The sequence below is a fragment of the Sinocyclocheilus rhinocerous genome, unplaced genomic scaffold (assembly GCF_001515625.1).
Source record: "Sinocyclocheilus rhinocerous isolate Xijiao unplaced genomic scaffold, SAMN03320098_v1.1 scaffold262, whole genome shotgun sequence".
Classification (NCBI taxonomy): domain Eukaryota; kingdom Metazoa; phylum Chordata; class Actinopteri; order Cypriniformes; family Cyprinidae; genus Sinocyclocheilus; species Sinocyclocheilus rhinocerous.
Window position 1 is genome coordinate 784256 of NW_015641038.1, and position 12884 is coordinate 797139.

The 12884-nt window shown below is 35.8% G+C and overlaps 1 protein-coding gene and 1 pseudogene across 1 annotated transcript in view; both read right to left on the reverse strand.

Annotated features, from left to right (window-relative positions):
* Positions 1-4849, reverse strand: part of LOC107754271 (protein lifeguard 1-like) — a 19094-nt gene extending 14245 nt beyond the window's left edge. Inside the window, exon 1 of the mRNA XM_016570658.1 lies at positions 4691-4849. The gene's annotated coding sequence lies outside the window, so the exon portion shown is untranslated. The remainder of the gene's footprint in view (positions 1-4690) is intronic.
* An 841-nt stretch (positions 4850-5690) lies between these two features.
* On the reverse strand, positions 5691-11402 carry LOC107754285 (extracellular signal-regulated kinase 2-like; annotated as a pseudogene).
* Positions 11403-12884: the final 1482 nt, after the last annotated feature.

A 12884-nucleotide genomic window follows, 5' to 3' on the forward strand; every position in this document is an offset into this window, starting at 1 on the left:
GCAGACGTTTAAACGGACAGACTATGGATGAAAACTGCTATGATTACCCTACTTTTAAAGCATAAATTTGATTTAAACAATAGGTCTACATAATATGCACATTATGCAGTTCATAGGGGACACATTGTATTAACTTAGCCCTACAGTTACAGCATGAAATATTATTTAAACCTATTACTATCAACATTTTACATAACATTTATTTACTTTATCTCACAATTCTGACATTTTCTCGCAAATGCAAATTTATATCTCCTAATTCTGACTTTATAACTCGATTTAACTCAAAAATAGTTCCATAATCCAAAATGCCGCTTCAAGATTAATCTTTAATGAACCGAAAAGAACGCATGTCACACCTCTGTTCATCAATTTGCACTGGCTACCAGTAGCTGCTCGCATTAAATTCAAGGCATTAATGTTTGCCTACAAAACCACCACTGGCTCTGCACCCATTTACCTAAATTCATTACTTCAGAGTTATGTGCCCTCTAGAAGCTTGCGTTCTGCAAGTGAACGACGTATTATTGTGCCATCTCAAAGAGACACAAAATCAGAAACAGAAAAGATTAATTCATTGTTTACCTGGGTCTTCAGTCTATGATTAGCTCACCTCACCTCTTATCTGACAAGTCTTCGGGTTTGGGCTTATGGGGCTGTCACGTGATGAATGAACGACTCAAACCCGAAGACTCGAGAGATGAATTAATCAATTCTCTTTCCGGCTCAGACTGCATAGGGTAAACTTATGGGCTGTCACGTGATGAACGAACGACTCGGAAAAACCCGAAGACTCGAACCAGGTGAACTACTTGACTAATTCCAGTACAGAACCTATAGGATGTTGCGCATGCGCGACTGAACGAATCACTCCCCGAGACGACTCGTTCTTCCCGAGTCACATTAAAGATTCATTCAAAACGAACGAATCGTTCAAGAACGACCCAACACTAGTGATAGTGTGTGAATTCAACGAGCTGTGGATGAAAAGGTAGAAACTTTTTTTTTTATTAAGTTAGGTGTATGGATGTTATTTTCCGCCATTTACCTTTTTTCACTCTTTCTTTTCCTCGAGAGACTGTTTGTGATCGGCGAAAATTGTTGTTTGTCTAAACGACGGGACATTTCTCATCCATTAGCTAACGTTAGCTAGTTTTCTCACGTGCCTGCAGCGGACAAAACCGCGTTTGAACCCCGGACCAGCGAGTTCGACTGAGATTATTTTCGACTTTTCCTTTTTCTTTTTCACTTGGTGTTGTTTATGAGGAGTGTAAGTTAATTTCACTCATACAGCAGCCGCGATTGGAGCGGAGGAGAGACGATGGTGGTGCTAATATGGTGAGTGCAATAATTTAACGACCACATTTAATAGACATGGCTGTTGTTTGAAAGAGTAAGTTTAAATTAATTAACGGTATAAATACAAAAACGGATGAATATACCGTATTGTCCCGAATATAAGATGATGTTTTTTTCTTGGAAATACATATGAAAAAACGCGGTCGTCTTATATTCAGGGTCTAGACTTTGACATGTATATATATACACCTTGCTACGTGTACTGCGTTAGGCTAACCGAGACTTGTCTTGTTGCTCTTTTGTTAGTTTTGACTGCTTTTATTGTCCTCATTTGTAAGTCGCTTTGGATAAAAGCGTCTGCTAAATGACTAAAATAAAATAAATAAATAAAATAAAATAAATAGTGAGTTTTCTGAGGGAAAAAAAGGCAGAAGTGTGGGATATATATTCTGAGCCGAGGGGAAAAGAGAGAATGACGACGGGACATTTCTCATCCATTAGCTAACGTTAGCTAGTTTTCTCACGTGCCTGCAGCGGACAAAACCGCGTTTGAACCCCGGACCAGCGAGTTCGACTGAGATTATTTTCGACTTTTCCTTTTTCTTTTTCACTTGGTGTTGTTTATGAGGAGTGTAAGTTAATTTCACTCATACAGCAGCCGCGATTGGAGCGGAGGAGAGACGATGGTGGTGCTAATATGGTGAGTGCAATAATTTAACGACCACATTTAATAGACATGGCTGTTGTTTGAAAGAGTAAGTTTAAATTAATTAACGGTATAAATACAAAAACGGAAGATTTTTGAAATATAAAATAAAATTGACCTTTTTTAAAATTCTTTTATTCTTCTCTAGCCGTAAAGGCTATCTCTCCCGGGTTTTCTGCAACCATAATGCGCAGGCATCCCAAATATTTACAAACCTATAATTAGCCTATATATTCCAGTTCCTTCTGGTGCCTCGACCAGTTTTATTCAATATTTACTAGTATTATTACCAATAGCTATCAGTATCTCCAGCTTCACTAATATTTATTGGGTACTAGTCTCAGCATCCTTGCCCATTGTTACTATTAACATTTCTAAATAAGTATGTACTAGTATCTACACTGAAAAAAGTTTTTCAAGCAGTACTTCATCCAATTAATAATTTGTCTTTCAATTAAATTTACCATTATTTGTTTTATTTTTCAAGTAATATTTTTTTAGTTCAAAACATTGATAAATATAAATATTTTTCATTAAGAGCTCAACGAAGACATTTGTTTTGACAAATGTAAAATATCAAGGTTAGATTAACTTATATTATTTAGTTTATATCATGACCACGCCTCCTCACACTGGTGCTGCGAGTCACTTTAATATACCCTTTATAATAATATATAATATACCCTCTTTACCCTTTAAATTACTTTATGCACTAAAATGTACACTTATGCCACCTCACAGCAAAACTCCAGATCAGCTGTATGTCATGTGGGTTAACTGAGACCTGTTCTGAGGAGGATCACTTTATTGACTGGCACATTGCACAATTAAATGTAACCCCTTAAGTCAGATGCCCTTATAAAGACTGTAACTTTAATGTTTGCTCTTCACAGAAAAGTTGTCAACGACAAGCCTGACATAACCCAAAGACCAGCTCTTTTTACAGTAAACCAGGTACGTATAAGTGCATTCATCCCATGTTGTATTTGCCATAATTACAAGATTCCAACTTGGAAAAAGAATTCATGTCCTTGTAGAACTCATAATTACCATCTGTAATCTGGGAATTTTCTGAGAGCTTCTACTTGTACCACATGACTGTACCTGACTGCTGCAGATTAATTTAGGCATGGATAGTGTTGCCATAGAAACGCACAGTTCCCGGTCCAAGGACATGAACAGCTCTAAGTAGAACATGGTGTGAACGCAGCATATGATCTTGAGTATTTGACAACAGCATTATCTAACTGACTTGATAATGTCTTTATCGATCTGTTTCTTCCTCTGTTAGGATGCAGCTGACAAGACAGACTCCAGTAAGAATCCTCAGATTAATATGGAGTTGGTCCTGTAAGGTCCACGCAATTGGCCCAATGAAGGTATCCAACGGTGGCTGAAGGTTTCCTGTGCGTTCGGTCTTTTCAGTGTGCAAAGTTATTAAATTTAGGTTAAACTCTAATCGGACTCCATTTTATTATGACCTCGAATTTGGATTGAAATGCAAATTGGTTGTTTGTCCACACTGAAAAAAATGTTTCATCCATCCAATTAAAAAAATTTAGGGTAATGATTCACATCTATATTTTTTAACTTGAGCCAATGAAAAATAAATAACTTGTCCTAAACAATATTTTATATGTCTATGAAAACTATAAAAATAAATGTCTTAAATGAGGATTTTTGTTTTGATTAAATCTATATTTTTTTGTTTGGATCAAAAATAGAATTTAAATTAAATGACTTTCTTCAACAAGAAAAATATACTTTGTGCCAGGTTTTATAAAATAGTTTTCATAGACAGAGAAAATATTGTTTAGGGCAAGTTATTTATTTTTCATTGGCTCAAGTTAAAAAATATAGATGTGAATCATTACCCTAACTTTTTTTAATTGGATGAATGAAACATTTTTTTCAGTGTAAATAATGAGTACTAGTATTTAATGAATGGTGAAACTGACCTGTATTTGTCATTATTGGATTACCTACAAGTAGTTAAAAATAAATAGTAACTTAAAAATAGACACTAGTTGGTTAGAAAAGTTAAATGGCTTTCCACAAATTATGCGATCCACCACTTCATTCAAACTGACCTACTAACACTAACAAGTACCCATAACAAAGGTTTTGTAGATAGGGTCTCCAATTACTTAAGATTTAACACAAACTCAAGAGGTTTAAAAAATGAAGCCGTTTTAATGAGTCACATGGGACACTGGTGTAAACTGCATTTTAAATACCACACTTTCCTCCATTCAGCAGCAAATTTATGACGGGAAAACCATTCAAAAATCTAAAATAAAATATACACACAAGCAAGCCGTTTTATTAGCTCAATCAAAACTGGAGTAGGTTAACCTAACAATAAATCTGTGTTAATCTGTCGCTGGTATAACCGGGTCGCCCGCTGCGCATGTCGTCAATATATGAACCAACACATTTGTTGTAATATATAACGTCAATCGTAGCAGAATAAGGCACAAAAAAGGTTCTACATCTCTAAAACGACAGAAATGTGTGTTGACTGAGCTGACTCATTTAATCGCGTGAAAACATAAACCATAATCTGGCGCACCAAACAACACCATGACAACACGAGCGCCATGTCCATCCACCTGCGTTATTCAACAATATTTGCTTAGAAATTAGCAAATGCAACGCGTTGACAGAAAATTGAGACAGACTTACCCTTCAGTTTATGAGACGCGCAGCAAAATGCAACGTTTGTTTACTAAATGACAACAAAAATAGAGTCCGTGTTTGTTGGTTTGCGTCTACGTTCAAGTTAGCTGCAGTGACGCTCGACTTGTCTGCTGCTCTGAATCCGTTAGACACGCCCACCGCGACTCTGTCAGAGCCTGGCCGTGTGACGTTTATGAGAAGTCACATGACTCTAGAGAAACATCTTCGCACTGTACGGATGGGACTCAAATGCTCATTAATATGTGGCGTAATACTTTCCCATTACGTAATTGCTAGAAGTTTCTACAAATATCTACATGAGTCGAATATATGTTAAAAGATATAACAGATATATGGAGGAGACAGAAAATGCCCGTTTCCAGCGTTCAGGGGTTCTCAGTGAACAATAGTGAATGTTTAGAGTGAGAAATAGGGCTTACAAATTACATTAAGGTAAATGCTCCCTTACAGATGGTTCTATAGTAACTCAGTGTATTGAAGAAAGATTTGTTTAACGAGGTTCTCCATTGGTTTGCATCATTCAAATGATCTAACAAGGCAGGAAAATGATGTATGAAAAGGGAGACTTAATGCTCAGTATGTTATCTTTTGAAGTTTAAAAAATATATATATATTCATTTGGTTCATTTTTGTGGAAAAATAAGTATATCCCCTAAATATAAATTTCATAAAGTGGTTCTCAACTAGGGGTACATCAACAAACTTCCAAGGGGCCACAAAATGAAATAAAATTGGTCAATAAAAGTTAAATTAAAAGTAAAGTTAAATTAAAATAAAATAATATAATACTAATATATAATTAAAATGGTTGAAGAACCACTGCCCTAAAAATATTTTGATAGTTCAAGTCTTAATGATTGTTAAAATTTCTTAAGCCAAGACACATACAAATTGCATAGATGTTCTCTACATGTTTAATAAATGTTTTCACCACATATTTACAAACAAGAAGTTGACACCTGAATTTAAACTGATCAGAAAAAAAGTTAATGGCAGCACTAATCTGGGATTTCCACAATGGCGATAATCTTCAAAGCATGTGATGATGGTGTAATTAGCTTGTCGTGAAATCCACCATTTCTATTTGATCTGGGAGATTCCAATGACCGTCTACCTGCCTCATGATCTCTCCACGAATCTCACACTTCACACCTTAGTGGCAATTCCTAAGAAGATTGTCCAATCCGCTTTTGCTGATAGTTCCATACGCCTGAGAATAGCTGCCTAGTTTGGCGCGAGGATCACCGGCTGCAGAAACATTCGAATTACTCTGGAACACCTTCTTGCTGAACTTTGAAGGAAGCTTGGCATCACGTGAATGCAAATTAGGCCGCTGGTTCTGTACAGTGGGATATTAAGATATCATTAGGAGGAAAAACATAAAACATATCAGACATATCATTAATTAAAAAAGTGATCTAAGATACAAAAAGATTTTAGCATAAAAAAGGAAGAATGCACACACTAGAACAGATGGCATTCTCAAAATGGCACTGCTTTCTATCTTGTGACATAAACAGCATCAACCAAGATTGTGTTGGCAGATTGAATGTTCCCAGGTCAGAGTACACAAGAGTCACCCCCCCCAAAAAAACAAAAGGCCACTCACCAAGCGAGCAGAGGTGACACATAACCCAGGAGAAACAATGGGTTCATCCTTGTGAAGCAGGGGATTATTTTGGGTCTGTGCTAGTGTGAGAGAGAAAGAGTTTGTGCGTGCCACAGGGGCGGAACGACGTCGCTGGTCTACACCCTGAGGGAAAGAATGAACAAATGAAACATTTTGTGGACCATATTACCATTTAAAATGTCTTCAAATGTTAAATAGACAACAGCTCTTATATAAAATGAAATGTCATTCGAGACAGTAGGACGTACCACAGACTCATTAGCACCATCTGTTGGCAGTACACCTCCAGTATCTTGATTCCTCCTCCCAATCCGCTGAGGATGAGATGCAGTAGTGGTGCGGTTTCACTAAACCATCTGGAAAATAAATGGATGATACCTTTTATGGCTATCTAATGAGTAATATACTAACATTCCAAAGTTTGTGGTCTGTAAGATTTTTTACATGATTTTGATGCTCACCAAGGCTGCATTTATTTGATCACAAATACAGTAAAAACAGTAATATTGTGAAATATTTTTACAAATTAAAATAACTGTTTTCTAATTTAATATATTTTAACATGTAATTTATAAAAGCTGAATTTTCAGCAGCCATTACTCCAGTCTTCAGTGTCACATGATCCTTTAGAAATCATTATAATATGCTGATTTATTGTTTAAAAAAAAAACATTTATTTTTATTATCAATGTAAAAAAAAAAAAAAATTGTGCTGCTTATATTTGTAAGGGAAAAAGTAAATTTTTTTTCCAGAATTCTTTGATGAAGAGAGTTAAAAAGAACAGCATTTATTTGAAATAAAAAACAAAAATCTTTTGTTAACATTATAAATGCTTTTATTGTCGCTTTTGATCCATTTAATGCACCCCTGCAGAATGAAAGTATTATTTTCTTTAAAAAAAACGTACTCCAAACGGTAATTGAATGTTATTGTACAACCACTATTAAACAGAACTCACTAGGCATGTGCGTGATGGGGTTATAAGAGGTTATGACCGCACTGGGGCTCACTGCTGGGCTGGTGCTTTCAGGAGCTGAGTGTGTTTGCTCAGGCCTACTGAGAGGTTTTGCAACAGCTGCTCCAGTTCCATTAGAGCTCTTCTTGTCATTAGGAGATTTCCTGTCATGATCTCCATCCACACCATGCTTGCCTTCTCCTTGAGAGCCAGCACTTGTTTCATTGCTGTTGTCCATTTCACTGTCCCCATTCCCTTCTGCAGTCTTCTCCTCTGATTTCTGTCTGAAATGAGATTGTTTTTACATTTGCCGACTGGCCCTTTTTTCCAGGATCATCTTTTACAGGAGAAATTGGAAAGATGAAGAGGAAAGTAGTTTTTAAGCATTTGCTAATATATTTTTACTATAAAAGCACTACCATACAAAAGTTGGGGTCGATAAAGTTTTTCTAATATTTTTAATGATTTTTTCATTTATTTAATCAAAAATACAGTAAAATGTAATATTGCAAAATATTATACAATGTAAAATAACTGTTTCTATTTGAATATATTTTAAAATGTTATTTATTCCTGTGATGGCAAAGCTAAATTCCCAGCAGCTATTACTCCAGTCTTCAGTGTCACATGACCCTTCAGAAGTCTTTCTAATATGATAAAAGTGTTCCTGTGGCTCAGTGGTAGAGCATTGCGTTAGCAGCACAAAAGGTTGTGGGTTCGATTCTCAGGGAACACACATACTGGTAAAAAATGTATAGCCTGAATGCACTGCAAGTCACTTTGGATAAAAGCATCTGCTAAATGCATAAATTAATTAAATTTAATTAATTAAATTAAAAGTTTGAAACGCTTTTGTAACATTACCAATGTCTTTACTGTCATTTTAGATCAATTTGATGCATCCTTGCTGAATTTTTTTATTATTATTATTTTCTTTAAAAAATCATACTGACCCCAACCTTTTGAACTTCAGTGACGATTAATTATGCTCAGTCAATGTGATAAGTTTTCAGAAGGAAAGATTTCTGTCACTGTGACACAGCATTTGTTAACATAACACAGAAATCATATGACTGTGTACACTCACAACATTATGACTGCTTGAGGCAAAGCATGAGACAAAGGTCAAAATGAATCTGTGAAAAATGAGAAAATAATGAATGAAAAGTTTCCACTCACCTCATAGAGTTTGTTTCGGTACTGAGTAACAGAAACTTGGATGTCATCATCCACTGGCAAAATGACATCATAGACCAAGCTAGGCTCTCTGGCTGGGTTGTGAAATCTTGCATGACATATGGAAAGAAGATGGATATTTTTAGATGTTATTATTCATTAATAACAACAATAATTCTAAAACTCAAGCCATGATTCATCATGACTTACAGTAAGCATGAAACACCAATTTCACTTTCGTAATGAGATATTTACAAGTGAAAAAGAGAAGGTTGAGACATGATTTGTATCAATCTGGATTTGACTGATTTTAATACCTTGATGAAGAACATGTTGATTAATAAATATGTTTGCATTTTTAAGATGAGTTGTGCAGTTATATTTTTAATATACTGCAATTGTGCCATGACATGCATCTCAGAAATGGAATAAAATAATTAAAAAAGGAGTTGATTACTTAAACTGCTTTTATTAAAGTTAACTGCCAATATTAAAATAAAGAATAAACATAAAATAATTTAAAAATAAATATAAACTGGCATAAAATAATGCCTCAATACTGTAGCCAGTTATTAGTTAACATTAAACTCTCTGGTTAACATTCATTAAAAGCCATTCATCAATAACTCATATTTTGATTTCTTTTAAATATAGTGCACTGATGATCATATACAATACATCAAGGACTGTGTATTAGGAAAGTAAACAGGGTCAATTTTGATTTCATGTTGACTTACATTGTTATTTAAAAACATTAAATAACTAAAGAAAGCGAAACTCACTTGGACACATATGGGTGCTGCAGAGCTTCCTCTGCACTCAGTCTCTTGTCTGGATTGAAAACCAGCAGGCGCTGCACTAAATCAAGGGCATCAGGTCGCACTGATGCCGGCAGAATTTCATCTAATGGCACCTGCCGTCTAAACACACATTCACATCAAGCATGGTTATTATGTCAGCAGAGTCATCATTCAGGTTCAGCTAAACAACCATGGAGTGAACTATGAAGACAAAGTGTTAAATATTAACATTACATACCTAAGCAGCATTCTCTGAATCACAGAAGCCCCATATTCTGATCTGATGGCCAACACATCTACAAAAAATGACACAGTCCTTTTTGGTTTGTGTTTTTAATAAATTAATAATTGATGAAACAGTTCATAATTCTTCATGTCTGGTTATTTTAGTTGTTGCCTGAAAGAACAAGCCTCACGTAAAATACAAACTCACCCTCTGTAGAAGGATGTGGAATGGCGCTCATGATGTTTTCTATTTGATTAATGGTAGATGTACCGGGGAAGAGAGGCTTGCCCAGAAGCATCTCCCCCAGAATGCAGCCTATGCTCCACATGTCTACACCTTTTGTGTACCTGCAGGAAATATAGGACCCGCTCTCATAATATACTATATATTATGATTAATACATTATAAAATGTTTTAAAACAATTTATTTTGGGGGCCACACACCTACTAGAGCCCAAGAGAATTTCAGGGGCTCTGTACCATCGAGTTGCATCATACTCTGTCAAGGCAGGATTCACAGCATCCTCTTGGATCTGGTACAGGGATCTTGCCAAGCCAAAGTCACACAGCTTCACAAAGCAGTCTAAGTCTAGTAAGATGTTGGATGGTTTTAAGAAATAAAAATAAAGCAATTACTTATACCAGGACTGGTTTAAAATAATTCTGTAAGCATGAAGTATATGTTAAAAGGTGTGATATACCTTTTGATCCCTGTGAATGACATTGCCTGAATTAAGGTATTTTGTGGCTTTAAGAAGCTGGTACATAACATAACGCTTATGAACGTCTTTTAATAGACTTCCTTTCTTTATTACTGCATGTAGGTCTGTGTCTGCAAAGAATAGTTGGTGTGAATAGTATAGACGTGAACAAAATCACATCACCACCTACTGCCACCATCAACATAATAACTAAATCTTATGTCAATAACAACTTGAACTTATGAATATTGCCACAGAGTACACTTAATTCGAATATAAAGGGAATAAAGGTCTGAAGAGTACTGACTAATAAGTACAAAACACTGCAGGAAAGATCATACATATCCTCCTACCCATGAATTCAAACACAAGGTAAATATCTTTGTCATTTTGGGCTCTGATGACATTCAGTAATTTAATTATGTTAGGATGATCCCCAAACTCCTGCCAAAAGGAAAAAAAGAACGAAGTTTGATTATATACCTTAAAGGGGTCATATGATACGATTTCAATTTTTCCTTTCTCTTTGGAGTGTTACAAGCTCTTGGTGCATAAAGAAGATCTGTAAAGTTGCAAAGACTAAAGTCTCAAATCCAAAAACAGGGGCGGTTTCTCCATTAGGGCGATTGGGCGACGCACCACCAAAGCGCGAAAGGGAGGGATTTTTTTCTTAGTATGAGCGGAAAAAATGGCTAGCGGGCTGCGAAGTACCTAACGCTTTATTCTGCTACCCCTGCATTTTGTTCCATCCGGAGGGCGTGACGGACATCGCATGGACAACTACAGGTGTAATGTAATACAAGTTATTACACTGAAATTGAAGTAAAAAAGTTTTTTGGAAAGCCACATCCTGGCTTCAGTCTTCATTTGCTGCTGAATTGTGTTAACACGCATGTAGAAACATAAGGAGAGCAAGAGATTGATTGTTAGAGTCAGTTTATTTTTAATTAATACTATAGTAGTTCAGTTTCCTTTACATCTTTAACTAGCCGTTAATTTATCAATTGAATGGGTGACCTATCCTCATTAATCATGCAAACATTTGCCCCCCCTAAGAGAATTGGCAGGAGCCGCCACTGTCCAAAGAAATATTCTTTATAAAAGTTAAACACATAATAACAGTAAAGTGAATAGCTTACCCCTTTCCCAAGTCTTCTCTTGATTTCATACTTCAGAGTGATGTGTTCTTCCACCTCCGTGATGTTCATTCCGTCTATTTCCTGTTTTACCACTTAAAATGAATCTGCATTTGTTTTGATCAAGGCAGGAATAAAATCCTGGATGCTTGAGGAATGCAGGATTGACCCAAAATAGATTTAATAAATTAAAACTAAAAACAAGATCTTACGAATTCACTCCACTAAGTTACTAACGTACACTTTTACGAAGTGATATGCCGAATAATAAATCTAAATACGAATTTATCACGCGTTACTCTTAATCACTATTGACAATCCAAACATTTAAACGGAGTTAAGTTACATAAATTCTAAACCCGACCTGTTGAAAGCAAATGTTTGTGTCGTTTGGATTTCACCATTGATACCTGAGGTCGCTGATAGAAAATCAATGGCCTGGTACAAAGTTACGCATCGCTTGGGTTTGTAATTGTTTGTCACCATGGAGACGCAACCCTGCACAGGACCCAGTGGACCCTTTTCACAAGACTGATGACGCGTTTAACGGTCATCAGCATGGTAAATCCTCGAAAGTTTTTCATTTGTATTTTTTTTTTTAAATGTATGTACATTTATAACACTATTTGTATTATATCACCGTTGCATCAAATAAAAAAAAAACAGTTACGGCTAATGCGAGGGTGTTTCTAATGCAGCGTCTATGGGAAGGACGGTAAATTTGACATCATTCTCTCTTCTGACAGCCGATATCAGTCGCTTTCAATTTTTTTTCCTTTTATTGAAAGTCATGAAAACACTATCGTGGAGTTTTTCTTTTGCCATTTGAGCAAATGGGAATGCAAAAAAAGTTAACCCAACTATGGCGACTTCCGCTGCTGAGAAACCCGGAAATGTGAAAAAGGTCCATCTCTTAAAAGGGTCATATGATGCTTTTTTAAAGATCATGCTGTGCATATAATATGGAATGTCCCTTATAGGAACTGAACATTGTTTTTTTCTACTTATTGAAAATGGGGTCTTTATAGCCCTCCTAAGTGCCACATGGTCCCATATCTCAAAAATGCTACAGTAAAATTGTTTGATATGAGGTGTGCATATAGTATGGGATGTCCCATATAAGAACTGTCCATTGGTTTTTTCTACTTATTAGAAACTGGGTCTTTATAGCCCTCTAAAACATCATATAGTCCCATATATCAAAAACGCTGCAGTAAAATGGTTTGATATGAGGTGTGCATATAGTATGGGACGTCCTGTATAAGAACTAACCATTGTTTTTTTCTACTTATTAGAAATTGGGTCTTTATAGCCCTCTAAAGCAACATAGAGTCCCATATCTCAAAAATGCTGCAGTAAAATGGTTTCATATGAGATGTGCATTTAGAATGGGACATCCCGTACAAAAACTGACTATTGGTTTTTTCTACTAATTAGAAATTGGGTCTTTATAGCTCTCTAAAGCACCATGTAGTCCCATATCTCAAAAACGCTGCAGTAAAATGGATTGATATGAGGTGTGCATATAGTATGGGACGTCCCATATAAGAACTT